This window comes from Ambystoma mexicanum, chromosome 6p (assembly GCF_040938575.1).
Source record: "Ambystoma mexicanum isolate Mex_15411 chromosome 6p, UKY_AmexF1_1, whole genome shotgun sequence".
NCBI classification, from domain to species: domain Eukaryota; kingdom Metazoa; phylum Chordata; class Amphibia; order Caudata; family Ambystomatidae; genus Ambystoma; species Ambystoma mexicanum.
This window is the reverse complement of record NC_090935.1, coordinates 574822324-574845045: the sequence shown is the minus strand read 5'-3', so window position 1 is coordinate 574845045 and position 22722 is coordinate 574822324.

The window sequence follows — 22722 nt, the reverse complement described above, 5'->3', positions numbered from 1 at the left end:
CCCGCTTTCCTCTCTCAACACTCCACCTGTTAAATCACTCCCCTCACCCCCACGCTGACTACCCCAACTCTTCATCTCCCCATTAACCCTCAACTCAGTGAAGTAGTGCTTCCGCTCCGGGGGTAGCGAAGAGGCTGACCCTCCGCTGCACCTTCCGTTGTTCATTACTTTCTCAGTTCTAGGTTCAGAACGTGATCCCATACGATTTCTGTTGCCGTGATGGATTTAGTGCTTTTTGGGTGATCCGTTAGTCATTGTTCCCTCGTGCTGTGGGGATTCTCAGCAGTGTTTCCAGGAAAGAGACAGCTTCTTCTGGGGTTTGGAAAAAGAGGGTTCTCCCTTCATGCACAACTTGCAGTTTAGCCATTAACATCATAGCGTATGTGATACCTCTGTCTCACAGCCATTTTTTATGTCTATAAAGGTTCTTCTGGACGCCTGTACTTTGTCCAAGAAGTCAGGAAAAAACCTGATTGGGCCCGCCTTTGCATGAGACCGTTCCCTTCTCTCGGGCTTTGCGAAGTGCTGTGTCCCTATCCTGATAGTTCCAATTGATGAGCAATCTGGTACACCTGGGACTGGTTTCCTCCCACCCGGTATCCTATGCGCTCTTTCAACTATACATAATGGCGAGAACCCCTCGGGCCCAGCGCTTCCTGTAGTATGCCCTCGACGAGGCTCTCTATGTTTCTCTGGTCTGCCATTTCCAAAGGCCTACAATTCTGATATTGTTCCTTCTCAACCTGGATTCCAGGTCCTACTGCTTCTCGGTTAGTTCTCTCAGTGCCCTCTTCACACCCGTCATCTCTCTGGAAGTGGAGGCCGATTCATGCTCCACCCTCGACACTCTCCCTTCTGCCTCATCCAGCCGTTTGCCATGCTTGTCCAGGCGGACCTGTATGTGGTCCACTTTGCAGGTGAGGGAGTCTAGCTTCCCATCCTGGGATTGGATACTACTTTGCAGTTGCATGAACATATCCTTGATGTCTTGGAAAGTGACTGACTGGTCCTTTGTCCTGGTGGATTTGTTCTGCAAGGTTGTTTCAAACTGCAGTTTTGTCTGCTGCTTGCCTCCCATGCCGGATTTGGACATGGCCCCTGCCCTAGAATGAGCGTGAGCGCAGAGCTCCGTAGTGACTGGTGTTCAGTCAAAGCTGGGTTCTCTTCACATCACAGGTTTCCACCATCCTTGAATGGAAGTGGTGGTGGTACTGACGTTATCCCCTAACGGGTCTCCCTGTCGGCACTCCCCAATGAGAGGGAGATCTGTGCTGGTGATTTGTTTCTGGATATTAACTGTGTAGCAGTGGCGCCCTCTCCATCCGCCTGTGAGCTCTGCACTGTTTTACCCCCCTGCTGGCTTGTAGGGTGTAGGTTGTCAGGGTCAGTCGTTGTGGCACCTGTCACGCAGGGTCAGGGTCGGTGGGCGGGCTCATTGTGCACCGTTCTGACTCCCAGTAGGAGCGTGTTCCGGGTGGTTCCGTGCACTTCCTTGGTTCTGTGCACCACTTGAGTGTTATCACTCCACTGCATTCATCATTGTATACGCTGTCTTTGGATTGCACCTTGGAGTCGTTTTTAACAGTGAGATTATGTGTAGGGTTGGTGCATGCTGATGTATTTACTGGCCTTCGTACTTTGATGGGGTCCCAGTCAGGCCTCAAGTCCGTCCCTGTTCCCCTGTATGGTTGGTCCTTGAGGTGGGATCTTGGAAGTCACGTCTGCCCCGGGTCCTCTGGTTTCCCGGGCAGTGTTAAGCTCTTTCCCCTTCTCCTGGGTACACTTTCACTAGCCTATCTACTTTAGGAATGGGTGCTGGTTGTATTCGGGCTTCTCACCGCTTTCAATGTCAGTCACTTCCCTTCTGCGGTCTTCCCTGTGTGTCCTGCCTTCAAGTGGCTCACAGGTCCAGAATGGTTCTGGCTTGATGCGGCCGTATAATCACGGTGGTTGTGAGGCAAGTTGGGGGAAAGTGCCCTCCGGCACGTGTGTCGGCTCTCTGTAGCTGCGAGGAGCTGGCCTGCCTCTTCCACATCGTTAGGTCTTAGGGTTCTTGGTCCCAGTGAATAGAGGCACCCCACCCCTTTTCGGGGTTCGCTTTGCCCCCCTTGGTATCTGTCGAGTGCAGGTGTTATGGGTTAAGTCCCCGTGACATCCGTGGCCCACTCCTCAGCAGACTTACTTGAATATGTATGTCTCTGCCACGGGGGTGGTGCGCCCGCCATCTGCACTGCCCGCGCTGATGATCCGAGTGCGGTTTGCTGCCTGCAAGGTCTCCCGCTGTGCTGTTGCAGGCCAGGAGGCACTGCTGCTGTATTACATGCTGCCCTCTCCGCGGGCGTGGTGCAGGCGTACTGCTGTGCGTCGGGGCTGTCCGGGGTAGACCCTTTAGTGTCTCACTCGCCATGTGGCTTTGCCCCGCCGTTAGTGATTCCACATGCACTGGCGGCTCTCGGCGGGGCTCTGATATACACGTCCAGGCCTCTGCACCTCCTGGATGTTTCGGCAGCTGCAGGCTCCAATTTGGTCTACCGGGGTCCCCCGCGGGGCGCTGGTGCTCTCTGCGGTCTGTCTGCTCTCGCTGGGGCCAGGATGACACTCATTCGTTGTGTGTCGGGGTGGTGCCCCGCTGCCTCTGAGCCCGGTGTCTGAAGCTCCTTCAGCTGGTTGTTCCTTTGTCGAGCGGGTTTTCTATGTTGAGTCGGAGAGGCACCTCACCAGGGCTGGCCACGGTGCAGTGTCTAGCAGGGTTGGCACCTCCTCCTCTCTCCTGTTCCACGGGATGTCACTGCACTCTGCGCAACAGCCGGAATCAGGGTTCCCCCTGGTCCGATTTCCCTTGGAATCACCACCACATGTTGCTGCAGACGTTCATCCCTCGGGATGGAAACCTTTCAGAAAGGATTATCGTGAGAAAGTTGTCGGATCATAGACCGGATATTTCTGGTGCTGGAGAGCTGCACGGGCCTGCGGCCATCTTGGTCGGGCTCTCTAGCGCCCCCCCAAACATTAGTCATATTTTATCGCGTGGAGACTGGCATACCATATCTGACCTGCTGACTCTGATTGAGGCTGATCCCCAGAGCACCATCACCATCAGAACTGCCATCCCAGCCCTGGTAAAGCTGGTGTCTGTCCTACACTTCTGTGCCACAGGCATTTTCTAGCACACTGTTGGGACGCCGCATGGGATGTGCCAGCCACATTCTCAAAAGTGCTGGAGAAAGTCTTGGATGCTCTCATGAGGCATGTCCATCAGCACATCTACCTGCCCATCACCCAGGCTCAAGTGCACGCTTCAAAGGTACGTTTCTACACCATCGCCCTGTTCCCCAATATCATTGCAGCACTGGATTTCACATGTGGCCTTAGTGCCCCACCAGGCAGTAGAGCCAGAATATAGGAGCCAGAAACATGAACATTCAGATCATATGCGATGCAGATCTCATCATCAGCCATTGTTGTGACCGATTTCCAGATGCCACCCATGACGCCATAGTCCTGAGGATCAGCACCCGTCTAGCTTACACGAACACACACAGAACAAAGCATACCTGGATTTTGGTAGTAGTCAATCTGACAATGATTTGGCACAGAGGCACACATGGAGACAGGAATGAGAACTAATGTGAGCAAAGTACAAGTCCCATAATGCCTTGTCCAAGACACATTGAACAGGTCATGGCCCATTACCCACTTTCCGCAAGCTACATGGTAACCCGAGGAAACTCTACAGGCTATCCTGGTATGCATGAAAGCAGGCACACAATTATTTGCATCAATCATAGCCCCTGTCCAATCAAAGAAGCATTTCCATGCAGATGTATGCGTATAGGGCCTGTGGTGAGTCAGAAGAAGGACGAGGACACTCTGATTTTATTAAAGTCAAATTATAAGGCCTAACTTTCCCTATCACTATGGGTGGTCCCTGCCTATGCTACTGACTGATGTGCTTGTTATTCATTTGTGAATGTCCAAAGGAATAAGTCTGCTGTCCAAAACAAACCTAACTGACTCTACCACTATGAAAACTAACTTAGGTCAGGAGAATGACTTTCTTCTTGTGAGGGTCCTTATGGTACCAGTCTGTATGATTCTTTATTAATACATAATCCTCAAATAATCTCTAGTGATTTCTTGGATTCGCTTTTGTAACCCTTCAAATGGACTATTAGCTTTTCTCTCCTCCTTGTGAATCCTTTTCAGGGATCTTTTATAAGTTCTGTATTCCTGGTTGCTGGCTTCAGCATATCCTTAGCAATACTATTTCTCTGGTAGGCTTTCCCTCCTGGGCAATTATAGTTCAGCTTGTTCTGGCATACTTGATTTAGTACATTGTTCAACTGAATAGTTCCTCTGAACTCTGGCTGCTAATGTTCTCTCTCTTTTATGTTATGTTCTTCTTGCGCAGAATATGAAGTTTCTTACCCCTTTTCCCAGGGTATTGTTATCCACTGTTCTTTTCTCCCAGTATTCAGATTTTCTATAAATCTTTATCTTATATCACAACACTTTAAGTTCATCAGTTTCAGATGTAACATTGCTACATATCTTCCACTGGGATGAGTTGCGTGCATGGTGTAATGATTCCCTCTGGGCCTCCCGTCATTCCCGTTCTCCCTGTTACTTTTGACTGTGAAGGAGAACATCTTCGGGAGCCTTGCTCCTCAGGGAGTTTCTCTTTAGCACCGTGCCATGTCTGTATTTTTGTCTGTATTTTTTTTCCTCAGGTTTTCTCTTCTCGCAGTGTCTCAGTGTACCGCTAAGTGACCGGACACCCTGTTGCTATAGGTTCGTGTTGGTATCGGCAATGGTTTGTGAACTGGCTGTCCACCACGGATCTTTCATGATCTCGTTACACCTTCTTCGTCTTCTTCCTCTGGTTTCTCTTCTCCTCACAGCGTCTCGGTGTTCCGCTGAGTGATGCGACACCCTGCTGCTGTATGTTTGCAGTGGTATCAGAGATGGTTTGTGGACCGGGTGTCCACCATGGATCCTTCGTGGCCTCACCACCACCCCTCTGCGCTCCTGCCCTTTCGGCTTCTCACAGTAGGGATTCGCCGTGGCTCTGGCACCTCCCTGCTCAGTATAGTGCAAGTTTGAAACTCGCTGGCTTCTTGGCTCACGCCTACTCTGCCTTCTCCAGGTGTTAGGCGGCTCAGGGCCTTCCCTTGCCTGTGTATGCTTTCCTCTCTCTCCCTGTTCCTTGTTGAGTACATGCTATTCAACATACTCGTCCCAGTGGATTGAATACTTCAATTTAAAGGGACATGTTATTTTCCTATGTGATAGCGATGTCTATCAATTGTTTCTTCATCCCAGTCTTGGTGGTTAACAGTCTCTGGTATTGTAGAGCATCTCATGTGGGCCATGGTGTGCACAGCTTTAGGGAGTTCCTCACAGGAACGGGCGTCCTTGTCTCCTAAGCGGGAGTCTCGCAGTGACTGTCCCACTTGCCTCGACCCCTAGGGAGGTGTTGCAGAGTGGGGCCACTTCCCTAGTCTCATGGGAGGGGGGCTCCCCCCTGGAGAGAAGGGACAAATTCCCTCGATTAGACACAGGCAGTAAATGGCCTAGTAGCGCCATCGCCATGGTATCACCTTCAGAGGAGATGTTGAAACAGATCGAAACACTTGAAAAATTATGCTGGACACACTGTAAATTACTGCGAGTGCCCATTGAAAGCTAATACCCCTCCACTCCAATTGATGTATGGTGTGCCATCCACAAGCACATATGGGCACCCAAAGGCCACCAGTAAAATAGGATTATTTACATGTACTTTGACAGACAAATGATCATGCTCAACACTGTCCTTTCAATTTGTTGTAGGTGACTCAGGTTATCCCCAGTTATCCTGATTGAAGACACATGTGAGGAACCCTGTTACACTGCAGGAGATAGCCTATAATGAGGCACACAAAAGGACCAGAACATGCATTGAGCGCACATTTGGAATGCTAAAGGGAACATTCAGGTGCCTCCACTGGACAGATGGTGCACTCATGTATAGCCCTGTTAAAGTTGGGAAAACCGTCATAATATGCGCAATGCTGAACAACCTGTACCTACGGCAGATCAATACAATGTCTCCAGGTCAGGACAATACCCGCTTGGCTCTGATGATGAAGAAGTTGCAGGTGGCAACAGAGCACCTCAGGATATATATGGGGAGACGAGAGAAGGACACATTGTCCGCCAGGACCTAATGGACAACTATTTTTGATTCCAAACATATGCACCTCTCACAGTAATGTAACCATTCACTGAATGCACAAACATCACTTCAATTAAATAAGCACTTGATACATTGGCTGTACTCAACAGTGATTTATTCTACATGTACACACTATCATCACCAACACCATCCCCTGCCCATACCCACATCCCCAACACCATCCCCTAAGCACATCCTCATCCCCAAAACCATCCCTTCCCTACACCCTCATCCCCAACACCATCCCCTCCCAACGCCCTCATCCCCACCCTTGTGGACTGCAGTCAGTCATGCCCACTACCTCCTCCGCTTTCCACCTTTTTGGGTTGGGGGGGCTTGGCCGCCTGATATGCCGTGTAAGCGCCTTGGTCGGGTGCTCACCATAGACCCCTTTGTTGTGGTGGCCGACACAGAACTGGCCAGTTCACCACCCCAGATGTGCTGCAGGCTGAGGGTTATGCCTTGTTCGATATTCTCTTTCGTAGCAGACATATGCTCTGCCAACTCCCGCACCCTTTGGCTCATGAGCGTTATGCTTGCTGCGCCATCTGCAGCACTCCAACACAGATGGCCCATGCAGTGGCCACCCTCCTGGAGGCAGCCTGCACTGCACTCTGCATTGCATGTGCACTACCAGTTGTTTCTGGGCAATCCTCTCCGTTCTCTCCTGGCACTGCTCAATCTACGAGTACCTTTCCCAGATGGCATGTGTTGGGGAACTGAACTTAGAAGAAATTCATGGTGGTGGCTTTCCTCTGAGGCACACACCTGTGCACGATGTATGTCGTCATCCTCTGCAAGGCAGAGGACACATCCTCTGTGTCCTCAGGCTGGACCCAATGCAGGGCACGGCGCGCTGATAAAGGGGAGGGACTGGTGTGAAATGTCGAGATGCTAGGCAGGGGAGATGAGTCCATGGACAGATGACTCACTAGGGCAGAAAATTGTAATTACCACAAGTCCCATGATGCAATTACAGAAATGCACAGAACAGACCTAGTACACTGGCTGACCCATCCCGGAACAAAGACAGTACTCATGTGATAACAGGTATCCTGCCATGCAAGGCAGCACAACGCTTTCAGGAAACCCGAAACCCGCCACAACCATACTAAAAATGCACTGTAACACCATAACTGATAAGTGTTTTGCAGATTAAATGTTACATTCTTGTTTTTCCACTCCCCCGACCTTTACAATAGCATAGGGTACTAGGTCACTTCCCCCATCAAGAAGCCTTGGCCACCTGTCGCCTGTCAACAGCTGCCGGGCGTCGGTTAGACTGACTATAAGAACCTTCGCTTAAAAACGTTGTGTATTTTCCTTATTAAATTATCCTAAAATGTCATTTTACCATGAGAAATGTTGTTTTATTTTGTGTTATTTGGCATGCAGTTTGGAAAGCATGTTTATTTTTTGTTGCTACCACATTGCTTGTCTTAGTTTGTCTAGAGATTTCTCATTGCCTCTTTTACTTGGTTTGCCCCTTTGTCAATATCAAGCCCAAGCCCCTGGGTGCACTTTGCTTTTCCTCCAGCCCCTTAGAGACTCTGCATCAATGCAGCCTGCTGTGCGGCCTACTGCTGCTCTCCTATGACAGCCTCCCTTCTACCTCCTTGCTCTGCTGCCTTCTTATCTCTGTCCCTATGGCTTCAGCTCATTTTGCGTCACAAGAGCATTTTATATCCTCATGCAAGCTGCCCTCACCGAATGGCAGCTTTTGAATTTTTTAATTGGAGGGTCATAAATGTTTGCCACCAATAAACATGAGCGGAGTCCGGAGCTGAGTCCAGTCAGCCTCCAGTCCTTGCTGTTTTTTTGGGAGCAAGCAGTCACTGTGAGGAGCTGCACTACGTGCTCAGTCCTCTTTCTCTCTTCATTGGTATCCAGTTTAAAACTCCCTCCAGAGCGCGGAGCGTGGCGCTGAGTCCAGTCAGCCTCCAGTCCGCCTACATCGTCGACGAGGACACTTCCAACATAAGGCATAAAATTGTCTGATTACCGGTAAGAGGAAAGTATGGTTACTGATGTACGGCCGCAAACGCGGCAAACAACTTTGAACGCTCGAAATCGGTCAGAGCTTTTGTTCGCAGCCGATGCTCCCATTTCAACAGCTGGCGCGAATATTGTTGCTCCATCTTCCCGACCCCCTCAGCCCACACCCGCTCAATTGCCCCCCCTGTCCTGCTTGTCTGCTGTGGCAGACACACCTTGCCTTTCCTCCCCCTCCTCCCCTTCCTCCCCTTCCTCCCTTCCTTCCCTGCCTAATCCAGTACAACTTACCACCACAAGTCCGCCTTGCTGTCTTTCGCGAGTTTCTGTAATGAGCATAAAAGTGGCCGACTCGAACGGCGACTTGAATGCTGCCCCAGCTGATGTGAATCTTGGTGAAATGGTGTCGGTCGATGTTCCGGCTAAAGCATTGACACTGCAGTCCTTGAATGTTAAATCCTATGTACTTCTGTCTGAAACAGTCGGACATTTCACTGCTGACATAATGACCAATCAAGCGGAAAATCTCCTAAGATCGGATGTGAACAAAACCTTAAATCAGCTGCCGTCCCAGGCATATATAGATGAAATCGATCGAGCAACACAAACCATGCTGCCCGACTCCTCACCTGAAGGTTCCCAATCAAATATGCTGGGTGGTGTGGGCAGTGAGACTGTGGGTGAGATGCCATTAAATACAGCCCCACTCGATCTTGATCGAAATATAGCGGTATCTGCGATAAAAGATCATCATCTACCTGTGCCACCTGTGCCATTGGCGATGATCGAAATCGATACTGCCTCCTTTCTATCTCCGTTTGATGTTACAGATACTGAACTTTTGGCCCTAAAACTACCAAATGGTTCAGGGAACCAAACAAACTTTTCCTTCGTCCCGCCTTTAAACAACGATGCTACACATAGCCCTACAGACAGCAGAGTTGTTGCTGAGACTACGATGGCTCGAATTGAGGCAGACGTATGTGGAAGAGATGTTTCATGCCAGCTCGACTCCCTTCCACCAGCGCCTTCGTTGCCTTTTCTTCTGACGGGCCCTTCTACGAAAAACCACAAAAAAAGTCTTGGGATAGACTTAGCAGGACGCGAAGCGCGGCTAACGGAGAGGCTGACTGCGGACTGTCAAGCAGTCAAAAACAAATTAATAAGCAGCTTCTCTACGGCCCCACAAAATGTTTCGCTTCCAACAAAAATGCTGTTGGCAAATAGCGAAAAAGGAGTGAAGTTCGCGCAAGATCCTAATGGTACGCTTAAATCTTGGACAAGTACACCGCATCGAAAAGAGTCTCAGAATATCCAAAATACTGATGCTACTTTTAAAAGAAAATCACAATCAAGCTCCTCAAAGGAACCGACTGAAAACCTACGATTTCACTGCAGTACTAAAGTATTCCAGCAAGCTCAGCAAGTGACAGGAAATTAATTTTGCTCTAGTAGACATGATGAACAGTCAAATCTTGAATCTGAATCTGCTAATCACTCAAAAGAGAATTTATCAGTTGCAGCTGGAATTCAAATTCATAACAATGTCCTGGCGGCAACATCATTGGCTTTGATTCCTTTTATCAAACTCATGGAACAAGTAAATGAGACTGTGAAAGATCAAAATGCCTTGCTACACAATCTGACAAATAAAATCTCGTTTTTGGAACAAAATAACACTCATTTAATGTCTAGAGTTGAACGAGAAGCTGAAATCTCATTTCAATGGCAAAACCGCCTTGGTGACATTGCTATGAAGGACCACACAGACAAAAACGACCAAATGGAGGCGATTTTAGAAATCATGAAGTGGTGTCGCCACTCATTTTCCAGAAATAAGACAGACATGGAACATCCCCCTAATGAGAGACCCCTATATCGCACAGAGAAATTAAATGCGAAAACTAGGGCAAAGATAGACAAATGCAGTTCGCCTGACATATCTAAGCATACAACTGTCCCAGGAAAGAACTTAGAGATACCTGTACTGGACAAAGCGAACAGGGAAATCATTGTGATTGCTGACCCACATTTGACTTCTACAGCTGAAAAAGAGTCAAATAGTACTCTTGTAAATAAACCACACGAAGAGTCTAGTTCAGACCAATGTAAAATCAACCCACTTGAAGCAATAGCGGTGGAAGTTCAACTCCCAAACCACACAGCTGCACCGAGTTCCAAAGGTCCTGTTACCTCATTTGACATTTTTAATGGAACAGCAAAACTGTTTGTTCCTTCGATTTCATCTAAACAAGGTGAAAAATCTACAAAAGCTCCAGCCAAAAAACATTCAACAAAGAAGCAGCAAAATAAAATGAACAATGTCAGAAATAAAACAAAACAGTTTGTGAGAAATCTTTCTACTCCTCACAAGTTGGGTCTGTTCTCCCGCAATACACCAAACGATAAACAGGATGATAATGAGAGTGTGCCTGTTTGCAAGTCCATGCTGAAAGAAATAACTAAAATAAGCGTGGTAGATCTCCCTAATCCAAATAAAAGACGAAGATTGGATTCTAACACTAGCTCAAAGAAATCTGATGTAAGTGTTACTGATTTATGTGATCTGTCCACATATTCAGCTGAATCTGACGAATTGCAACAGTCAACACAAGAAGAAGAACTTCACCGCTCGGCCATGAATCTTCCTCAATGCCGGAGAAAAATCCACCAAATGGAAATACCTGACGAAGGAGAAAGAAAGAAAACTCGCTTAAATGCAAATCAAAATTGCCCAAACGAGAATTCACAAATTTATAGTAGAAAAGACGACAATGCTGAAGCTCAACGAAAAAAACTGACCTCCGTAAAATTAAATCCTAAGATGACAGCAGCCCAATGGGAAAAGCAAAAACAATTGAATCCTAAAGCAACTGTGTCTGCGAAATCTAGACTGGAACAAAAACTATGGAGACTTAGGCTCGAGAACATGTTCACAGATGCAAATGAAGTTAATTTGAATCGCAGAAATGTAATGCAATTGCTACACAACTTTCCGTCACTGAGAACGATAACGTCAAACGACATAGCCATTGTGGAATACATCAACGAGGACTCTCTAGATATGGTCTATCTACATATAACTTCCCAAGCAGTAGAAAATACCTTGCTTGCTGCAAAAGACGAGCTGTTGTCTTACGGATTCGATCTGACATTGGAAACAAAACATCGAAGAGACGGCTTCAGGAAAGCAGTGTCAGCTGCTGGCGAGCAAACCCATGAACAACGTCGTGAGGCGTTAAGGAAACAATTTAACATCCAAGAAAGAACAGCCGGTAATCAAAATATCTCTTCCCAACCTCCAACACAGACTCGTTCGAATAGAACTTAGCTATTGCAAACTAAGGAGGATGGAATTGGCCTTATATCATGGAACACTAGAGGTTTCCGGCATTTGTTCCAGAACTGCGACATCTCGATGTAAACCAACTTCGCAGTTTGCCTCCAGGAAACATGGCTGCGGGAGGCGCCGTCTAGAGAAGGATATTCAATCATATTAAACCCGGCTCGGAAAAATCAATTCGGTCGTCCGTTCTCTGGTCTTCTGACTATGATAAATAACGCATCAGGCTGGGAGATTTTAAAATCATTTTCTCCAAACTTGTTTGTACAAGGATTAATCCTTCAAAACAGTCAGAGATCAAATGTACCATTCCATCATCTACTAATTCTCAACACCTACTGGAACTCAGCCATGATATCCTCATCTCATTTCATTCAATCAATTACAAAATTGATCGATGATAACATGGAATTATAGTCTGACCTACAAGTCATATTATGCGGAGAACTGAATTTCTCGTGGTTTGATGAGAATTTGATAATGAAAAAATTCAAGCACCAAGCTTACTCGACATGCAGAGGCTATCAATTTCATTCAGCCATGATTGCTAGGAACTGCCATATGCTTAACGGTCAAACCAAAGGCGACCGTCCTCCGAATATTACTTGGCAGCGTGATGGTTCAAAAACAATCATTGACTACATTTGGGCATCAAATACAATGCTAAACGAGATTCTACAGCTGAAGGTCTTGAAATCATCAAGCAGTGATCATAATCCACTTGCACTAACCCTAAATGCATATTTCCCTAGAAATGCAGAGATCTTCAACCAACCAATTGAAGTGAACCAAAGAGGCAACAGACTCAAAATAAATAGCAAGCAATTGCGGAAATTAAACGAAATGATAACCTCAGAGGAGACAGCTTTATGCAACAAACTAAACTATCCTGCGTTGATAGTAGACTTTCAAATCAAGTTCAAACATCCGAATAGCTGTTCTTACCAAAAGAAATATGAATTTAGTACAATGGTGTCTCTTAAAAAAAAACAACTACACCCTGATCTCAGGAAATTAAATAAAGAGCCAGATCTGAATAAATTGTTGCAAAGGAAACACCTAAAAAGACACAGTATCGAAACTGGTTGAAATGCTTCAAAATGATGAGAGATCAAGAAAGAGGTGAACGAATTCTGAAGCTCATTATTTGCCACCAAACAAAGGACTTATGGAACATCATAAATAATAAAACAATATTCCAGCAGGCGAAGACCCATCATGGTATCTCCAAGACCACTTGGGAATAGCACTTTGCCAAAGTTTTTGGGAGCAATGAACATCAGCTGAGCGATGAAAAACTTGATGAAGTCCAGTCTTGGAATGTAATCGAATCAAAAGAAGATATATCAATAGCAATTCGACACCTAAAAAACTTGCGAGCCGCTGGACCCGATGGCCTTTCCAATGTCACACTGAAAGCAAACAATGAGCTGTGGACAACCTTCATTTTCCATTTATTCCTAACAATTGCAGCAACAAAAATAATACCTAAATCTTGGAACTCAGCCATCATAGTTCCCATTTTCAAGAAAGGATGCCGCGACGATCCGGGCCAACTATCGACCAATTGCTCTTTTAGATATCCTGGGGAAGATATTTGCGTCCTTTCTACAACAGAAGCTGTCAAAGTGGGCTATGTGTTCTGGTCACTTCGACTTACGTCAGACAGGTTTCACCAAAGGCGTAGGAACAGAAGTGAACTTAACTATACTAAACCTGCTGAAATTAAATGCTCTACAACAAGGCAAGAATCTCTTTATTGCCTTTATTGAGATGAAACAGGCTTTTGACTCCTTAGATCGAACAAAATTGTGGAAAAAACTGACAAACTGGTCGTGTCCATCTGAATTACTGCAGCCGATAATGGCTCTCCACAAAGATACCTCAGTCAGAGTGCGAATCAACGAAGCAGGTGAGCTGACTGATAAAATAAGAACGAATAAAGGAGTCAAACAGGGATGCCCCTTAGCTGCCCTGCTATTCAAACTCTTCATATCCGATATATCTGAAGCATTTACACAGACACGCTGTTTCCCCACCGAGGATAGACAACAACAGCATTAGCTGGATAATATATGCAGACAATATTGTCCTATTAGATGCAACACCAATTGGACTTCAGAGACTGTTATATGCATTGCAAAGCTATCTATCAGACAATTCGCTGCAAATCAATGTAGAAAAAACAAAGGTCATGTTGATCGGAACTACATCCAAAAGATTAACAAAGAAATTTAGTTGGAACCTTGATGTACTTCAGATCCAACCTGTATCATCTATTAGATATCTAGGCATTGTCTTTAACATCTCAATAAGAGAGCATGGGTGGATCTGCGACCTGAAACAACGTATGTTGACATTTGCATTACAAGGATCGAAGCTACATGCTGAATATGGGAAATTTACCCTCAAACCTGTACTAACCTTCTACACACAAAAGGTCATTCCCTCAATCACATTTGGAGCTGAGGCTGGATGGAACCTAGATTATCAGATATGGCCAACTCTTGAAGGTCTCTTCTGGAGACGCATTCTCAAACTACCAAAAGGTGTCTCAATGATTTCTATCAGACATGAACTCGGACTTGAATCAATGCATAACATAGTTGTCTGGAAATCTCTAGCCATGCTCCGAAAGATGTCACTAAAAGACCAGGCTCCGTCTTACAAAATGTTTGCAAATATGATCCATCAACAACACTGTAGCATTACACAAAATTGGACTAATGGTCTAAAACGGATTTTGGATACTGCTGATGTAACGTGGGAAACCTTGATAGACACTCCCCAAATTGCGAAACAAAAACTAAGGAAATGGAATTGGATAGAGAACTTAGAACGAAGAAATCTCCTATCTGCGTCGATCGACCTAGGCTCTCTGACAAATTGTTTGGACCACCTACCAAGATACCTACAGAAATTCCCTTCAAGGAAACACTGCAATCAATTTCTGAGACTACGGCTGAATGAACACACAACAAAGGAAATTCTATGGAGACGAAATGCATCCAAAATTGTGAATAATCTTTGTAGGTTTTGTGAAACCACAGTCGAATCTGTAAAACACCTAGTTATTGAATGCCCAAAAATTAAAGAACATCGAACCCGCTATTTGGGTGCTTTTGCTCCAATTGACGAGAACATGGACAAATGGTGGTACCACATACTATCTGGATCAAATGTGCCACTGACATGTGCAGTTTGCGATTTAGTGGAACATATTTTGAATGAGGAACAGTGTTAATCAGAAAGATTCCCTCTCCTTTCTTCATTGAATGATTATCACTGAAAGACTGTAATTTCCTTGTGTTGTCTTTGTTCTCTTGTTTCTCTTGCCCTCCTGCGGATCTATGTTTATGTATGTGAAAGCAGGATTGTTTATTGTTTATTGTAATTGAAGTTTATTTGTAAACTAATTGTTACAATTAAAATAAAAAAAAATAAAAAAAAATAAACATGAGAGACCACGCATAGGTAGGGAGCCCAAACCAACCAAGAGAGGATCGGGTGGTCTCCACTCTAGAACAATTTCTGAATAATGGGTTAAAATGGTGCACCTATTCATGCCAGTAGTCACATATAAGAACATACACATGTTTCATTTGTGCTTAATGCCAGTAATGGTACTATATTAAAATGAAAACATGTCCATGCTGAGCAATATATGCCAGTACCTGCACATAAGAACATACTCCTGTTAGCTTTGACATTACAAATGCAATGGCACAACAGGAACACAGGTCTAACATGTAATATCACTTATGTTTGCTTACTCATAGATGCCCAGTAAAAACACCATGCCAAAATAAGGAATGGCTAGACTGGGTGCACCAAAACGACATTCTAGTCACGCTATAACACTTATCATGCTTACTTTATCGTAGATGCCAGTATGAAAATGTAATGCCACATTAAGAAATGTCTAGACTTTCTGAGCAAATATGCAGATGTAGCCATGTTATAACACCTAACAATCTTGCTTTATCATAAATACCCATTACAAAATGCCATGCAAGTATGTTAATATGGTGATATATGGTTAATATAACCAAATATGGTGAAGCCCGGCCGCGTAAAGGGCGAAATCTGTGGAGCCTGCTGTTTGGCTATGACTGGGACTTTCCTTTTCTCATCTGCAGACTTATTCATTAGAATTTCATTGGCCTGTTCCCCTCGCTTCCCTGCTCTGCGTGAGAGAGCTTAAGAGAGAGAGAGTGAACCGCCTCTGCACCGTGGCTTGAAGCCCCGCCTATCCAGTAAGTGCGGGCATAAAAACAGAACCCGAAAACCCTTGCGGCGTGAAGCCCAGCCACGTAAAGGGCGAAATCTGTGGAGCCTGCTGTTTGGCTGTCTGCTGCATTGCTGCTGACTGCAGTCTGCCCCAGTCTGGACGCTTCCATGGCTGAGTGTCCGCCAAAGAAATCCGGCCCACAGACCCGACACAAAACGCTGCAACAGTGACGGATGCTAAATCCCTGGATCGTCGCAAATAAGGCAGAAGCCGGAAACCGAAAGGTAAGCAAACAGATTGTTGCCCTAGCGCTTGATATTTCATCTGAGGCAATGATTGCAACTGCAGTTGACACTTCAGAGTCTATCGTAGCTGATTTAGTGGATTCTAGCTTAGAGGCTGTTCTGCCGGATGCCTTGTTACTCCCCGATACTCTGCCTGCAAAAATCAGCACTCCCCACAGCGAAAGTGGAGATCAAAGTGAACCAGCTAGGCAAGAAACGCTTCTTGCATCAGAGCTTCCACTGTTTCCATTACTATCGTTAAATAATTTGCAACCAGTCTCAAAAGTGACATGTGATTTACGGGAGTCCATCCCTAGTCCTGGGATTCCCGAGCTTTTCTATTCACCTTTCGACATCACTGATGCCGAGCTGATGGCAGTTCCCAACAATTAACTCATTTTGAACGACGTGGAAAAAAACCATCATGAAAAGCCCAAAAGAGCTTGTGCCATACACTTGTGTGAGCCAAAAGTCAAATTTATTGGCAGGATGCAGTGCAGTTGAAAGTCCCTCTGCAGCTCCATCTGAGCCGATACAAAATATTGGATCTAGTGCTTCAGCTAATAAACTTGCTATTATGCGAAAAGCTCTCATTTCATTCAATTACATGCTACCGAAGAGGGTCTGGTACCTGATGGGTCAAAGGCATTACGATTCCATGCGATGCCCAGTGACTACACTCACCATAAGCCCATAAGAAAATCTTTAGACCTCTCAGAATCATTGCCAGACACAAGCAATGTGAACTCGGTACATGATGATACCTGGCTTAGAAAGCTCAGTCTTCGCTACATACAGACTGCCTTGGCTACTACATCTCTTGATCCACAATTGGATGTTATTTCCTTAAATCAGGATTTTTCCGATCCAAAACAGAAATCGCCACCCGGCATACAGACCTCTTTGAACGTTTCAACTGCACTGGATGTGGCATTTCAATCTGTAGCAGTCGGCCAGGAAAAAGCAAACTCATACAACAAAGCTATGCCAAAAATGAAATCCTTAGGAACTGCGGTGCCCTTCCAAGTGTCAGAGCACTCTAAGTCCAAGACAAGTACGCCGATGGCACCGAAATGGGAAAGTAAAAATACTAAAAGACCTGTGGCAATTCAAAGTAACGTGCAAACAGTGGATGCCCACTTGTCAACTGACGACATATCGAGAAACGTGAGTACTGGGGCAGAAAATTATGGCTAGACACCCGCAAAGGCCAGTCTTTCATCGGCCGCTGCAATGCAGATTGCAGATTCACAATAACGTCATGGCCGCTTCATCTCTTGCCCTAATACCATTCGTGAAACTTTACGAAGCACTAAATGAAAGGATTCAAGATCAATGTGCAATGTTGATAAACTTAAATCAAAAAATGGAACAAACTGAAAAGTTCAATGTTTTACTTCAAAGGAAAGATACTTGCAGAGGCTGCTCAAACTGCCGAGTGCCAACAAAGGCAAAATGAGATCACCACTCAACAGCGCAGCCGAAGTGAGTTCTTGTTTGAAAGTATGTTGGACACTATTAAGTAGATGCGCAAGCACTTATACGCAACTTCCAGTTCTCAAAATGGAGATCTGTTGCTGAGAGACGAATTGAATGCTTTAAATATGCCAAAAGAAATTGTTGATTCGGATGTGCCTTTGGCCGTGATTGACAAAGTCGCATTGAGTAAAGCAGGCACGAATGATCTACGATTGACATTGGAAAATCTTACTACAATCCTGGTCAATGATATGCCACTCCACTTGCCTGTGCTGGAACTTCAAATCAGTAATGGAAATTCGTCTAGTGGCATAAAAAGTACTTGCAGTGACAAGGGAAATAAAGCTGCACATGACAAAACTTGCCAAGATGGTACTCAAGCGAAAAAGATCATGACCAAAAATCCTTTCTCATCATTTGGAATATTCACTTGTGCGGCAAAAACTACTCATACCGCACCTCCCCCCTGTGACCACAAACAAAACAACCAAAAAAGCCGCTGCTCGAAATCTGATAAAGAAAGGTAAATCGGCCAGCAACACAACAACTAAGAAAGGTATAAGGAACTTATCTTCTCCGTTAAAGCAGAGCTTATTTACACGTGACGATGGTATAACAAACAAACCGTCAAAAAATGTCTCAAAAAAAGGGGCTCATGCATTCAGTACTCAAATCAAACAAAAACCAGCTTCTAAACGGCGAAGAATAATTTCTGACTCTGAGACTAGTTGTCTGTCAAGTGCATCTGATTCAATGAATCTATGTGATTTATCTACCTATTCGAATCCTGAGGAGCATGATGTGTCCTCTTCCTCTAGTTGCCATCGATTAGCGACAAATCAAATCAACCCGATGAAACCACACAAAGAAATTTATATTACAAGGAAATCAAAAGATATGCAATATACAACAAAATCCAATATTGCAGTAAATACAAACCAAGCATCGGGCAATGAGCCTTTGATGAACCCAACATTTACGTCAAATCAACGTACTCAGCATGTACACTTTATTGAGAACTTATTCCTCAAAATTGCGGCGCAGAAAAAACTGCCTAATTCATGGACTACCGCAATAGTAGTCCCAATCCATAAGAGGGGCAATTGGGACTATTTGACCAACTATCACCCAATTGCCCTGCTGGATACGATAGGCAAAATATTTGGGTCAAACCTACGACAAAAGCTTGCAAATTGGGCCAGGGTTGCAATGATTGCGGACATACGCCAAACAGATTTCACGAAAGGTGTTGGAGTGGATGCAAATTTATTAATTTTGACCATCTTGAAACTAGAACCTTTAAAGGCAAATGGGAAAATTCACTTTGCCTTTATCGATATGAAACAGGCCTTCAACAGCGTGAGCCGTGGCCTGCTTTGGGCAAAATTGGCAACATGGCGATGTCCAAAATCAATTCTTCATCCAATAATTGCCCTGCACGATAAAACATCTATAAGAGTACGATTAAACAACAGCGGCTTGTTATCCAATACCATCTGGATGCACAAAGGTATTCAACAAGGCTGTCCGCTTGCCGCAGAGCTCTTAAACTATTCTTGGCTGATCTACCACTCCATCTTGAGCAGGTTCCTTGCTTCTCCCCAACAATAAATCGGATACCGATTAAATGCATCATATATGCTGATGACCTGGTATTAATAGATAGAACACAAATAGGTCTTCAGCGCCTGCAGGCAAGGCTGCAGGAGTATATGACTGTGAATTAACTGGTAATAAACACATCAAAAACAAAAATCGTATCAGTTGGAAATTTCAAAGCAAAGAAAGACAAGGCGTTCAGATGGAAAATCGAGGAGGTTAACATTCCCTCTGTGGACTCGATAAGATACCTAGGAATTGAATTCAGCAATTCTATCTGCGAGCATCACTGGGTCAAGGAATTGAAATCAAAAATGCTGATGCTTGCCCGGCAAGTTGCAAAAATCAATCGAAGCTATGGGAAGTTTTCACTGGAACCTGTTTTAAGATTCTACCTTCAAAAAGCTGTTCCAGTCATGATCTTCAGGGCCGAGGCAGGATGGAATATATCCGAACAAACGTGGCAAATGCTGAAAGGGCTCTTTTGGCGACACGTGTTAAGGCTACCTCGATCCACATCAATGACGACAGTGTGACACAAATTATCTTTAAATTTGCTGCACAGCAGAGTGGTTTGGAACTCAATTATGACAATGTGCAAGATGGCTTTAAAATTTCCAGCACCGGCTTATCAAATCTTTGCCAACGAGTATGAACCTAACAACCAAAATTTACTTAATTTGTGGTTCCGCAAACTATTGTCATTCTTGACTGCAGCTGACATAAAAAATCAAGAGATCTTAAACCGGCCACAATTCCCAAAAAAGAAATTCGACAATTGGGCTTGGATCTTAAATCAACAAAATCGCCGAACAATGCACCCAATAACATCTCTGGGAAGTGATTCTAAAAAATTAAACAATCAACACGATATCTACTGCAGTGTCCATCTCGCCATCATCGCGAAACATTTCTTAGGTTTCGGATAAACATTCTAAAAACAAAAGAAATACTTTGGTTAAGGAAAGACAAATCCATTAAAGATAGTCTTTGCTGTTTTTGTGGACTATGTGTTGAATCTTCGAAACATCTGTTTATTGAATGCACCCAGACAATAAAACAACACACTTTACATCTCGGAAAGTTTGCCCCACTCAATAACAATACGGATGAGTGGTGGACCAGAAGTATTGATGGGAACAACATTAAACTTGTCTGTGCAGTTGTGAATTACTTGGACATGATCTTGGCAGTAGATGTTTAAGGCAGTGCATCATTGTCAAATCGTGCGCTTGGAATGGTTGAATTAGGGAATTATGTTGCTCCTGGTGTAAAGAAATGAGGAAGAGAATGATTGAACGTTAGGAAAAGTAATGTGGACTTTACTCTTCATTGGGTCTGTAAATTTTGATGAACTTTCCTTGTTGAAACAAAAGTTTCTGCCTTGTGTATAAACTGTAGTTTATTTCAAATAAAAATAAAATAATAAAAAAAAATATGTTAAATGTTGTAACATTGCTGCAGACAGTCTGGTTATGCTTTATGCTTCTGGCATGGCATTTTTCTACTGGGCGTCGTTGTTAAACCAAACATGATTTTATGTTTGCTTTAACATTGATGCCTAGTGAAAAATGCACCCCCAGCATCCCCAAATCAGAGACATGCCCAGGTGATCCACCATCTGATTTGGAGGTGCCGAGGGTACCCCCATTTCAGAGGCCCAGTCATCCTGCTGGTGAGCAAACCTCGGATTTGGGTTCAGACCCCCCACATCCCCACACACCCAAATCAGAGTGGGCTCTGATTTGGGGGCACAGGGCTGTGTTTTTTCATGCATTCATAAACATTCACTCACCCACCTATACACATCAATCACTCTCTCATTCACACACACACCTGCACAACACACTCCCTTTCATTCACACACCCACACTAACACTCAGTCATCACACATACAGCCATGTACATGTTCACATTTTGTTTCTAACCTGGAGGCACCCTGGTCCGGAATCCATTCCTCAAGGTCCCGTTATGAGCGGATCTGTGCAACATGAACAGAAAACAGGAAGCAGGGAGCGCTTCTTGGTTCCAGCACATGTGCACAGGTGCCAAAATGTCCCCTGAAGGATGCCCAAACAGCTTTGTATGTGCAATGAGGTGCAGGAGCACCCCTTGCACATTCAGAGGTGTAGAACACCAGCCTGCATCCCCAAGGCAGTACAGACTCTCTGCCCTCTCTAAGAAGAGAGCCTACATCCAAACCCGCATCTCTTTGGCATGTAACAACCCGGCCGAACTTTTCAAAATCTACAAGGAGCTGGCCAATCCTGCTGCAGTCTCTACCTCTCCTGTTCCCTCCCAGGCTCTCTGCACAGCCTTGGCCTCTCATTTCACTACCAAAACTTAGGACATCCTGTCCACCCTATCTTCCTCTTCCTCCTCTACCTCTTCCTCCACCACTCCTAGCCCATCTGAGGCCGTCTCTCCTCCTACTTTCTCCTCCTTTCCACTGTTCACCCCAGGCGATGTTTCTAGACAAGTCAGATCTATGAAAGTCTCATAAAAGCAGGTTCTCCTCTGCTCATCCAGAACAATCGAGGACCACATCAGCAGCCTTGGTCAATTTCTGCAATCACTCCTTTGCCACTGGAACTTTCCCCTCCCCACTTAAGCATTCTCTTGTGCACCCCCTTCTAAAGAAGCCCTCAGAGGATCCTTCCTCTCTGGCTAACTATCGCCCGATCTACATCGCTCCTTTCCTGGACAAACATTTGGAAAAGCTGGCCATCTCCCAGCTTAATCTGCATACTGAATCTGTTGGTTGCCTCCATGTCCACGAGTCTGGCTTCAGAGCTGCCAGAAGCACGGAAACCGCTCTCCCGAACACCTGTGAAGACAGTCAACCATGCCATCCTGCTCAATCGTCTCCGAGACAACCTTGGTATTAGTGATCAGGCCCTGGCCTGGTTGACCTCCTTTCTCAAAGACTGACTTACTCAGGTCAAACTGGAGTCTTTCCTCTCTTCTATCTCTCTCTCTACTTGTGGTGTTCCCCAGGGTTCTAACCTCTCTCCCTGGCTCTTCAGCCACTACCTGGCACCTCTTGCCCACCGCATCACTGCTTTCTGCTTCCATTTTCAATGTTATGCAGATGGCACTCAGCTCTCTTTCTGGCCCCCCATCAGCCACCTGTGCTTCTTCTCTCATACCAGACTGTCTGGCTGCAATTCAGGAATGGTGTGCCACCAATGATCTCTGCCTTAATGCCAGTAAGACTGAGATCCTCCTCATTGGGACACCCGCTCCCTCCTTTCCTCTCTCTCTCTGGTCACCCACTCTGGGCCCTCTTCCTGCTCCTTCCTGTGAGGCTAAGAACCTTGGTGTCATCTTTGACTCCACCCTCTCCTTCTCTCCTCACATCTCTGACGTCTCTAAGAAGTCAAACTATCAGCTGCACCTCCTCAGTGGTATTCTTCCCTTTCTCACTTTCCCCCAGAAGTTCACTGTCACCAGAGCTCTGGTCCTCTCTAGGCTGGACTGTTGCAACAGCCTCTTTCTAAATCTTGCTGCCTCTACTCTTCAACCTTTACAACTTATCCAGAACAGAACAGGACTGCAAGACTTGTCCTTGGCCTCA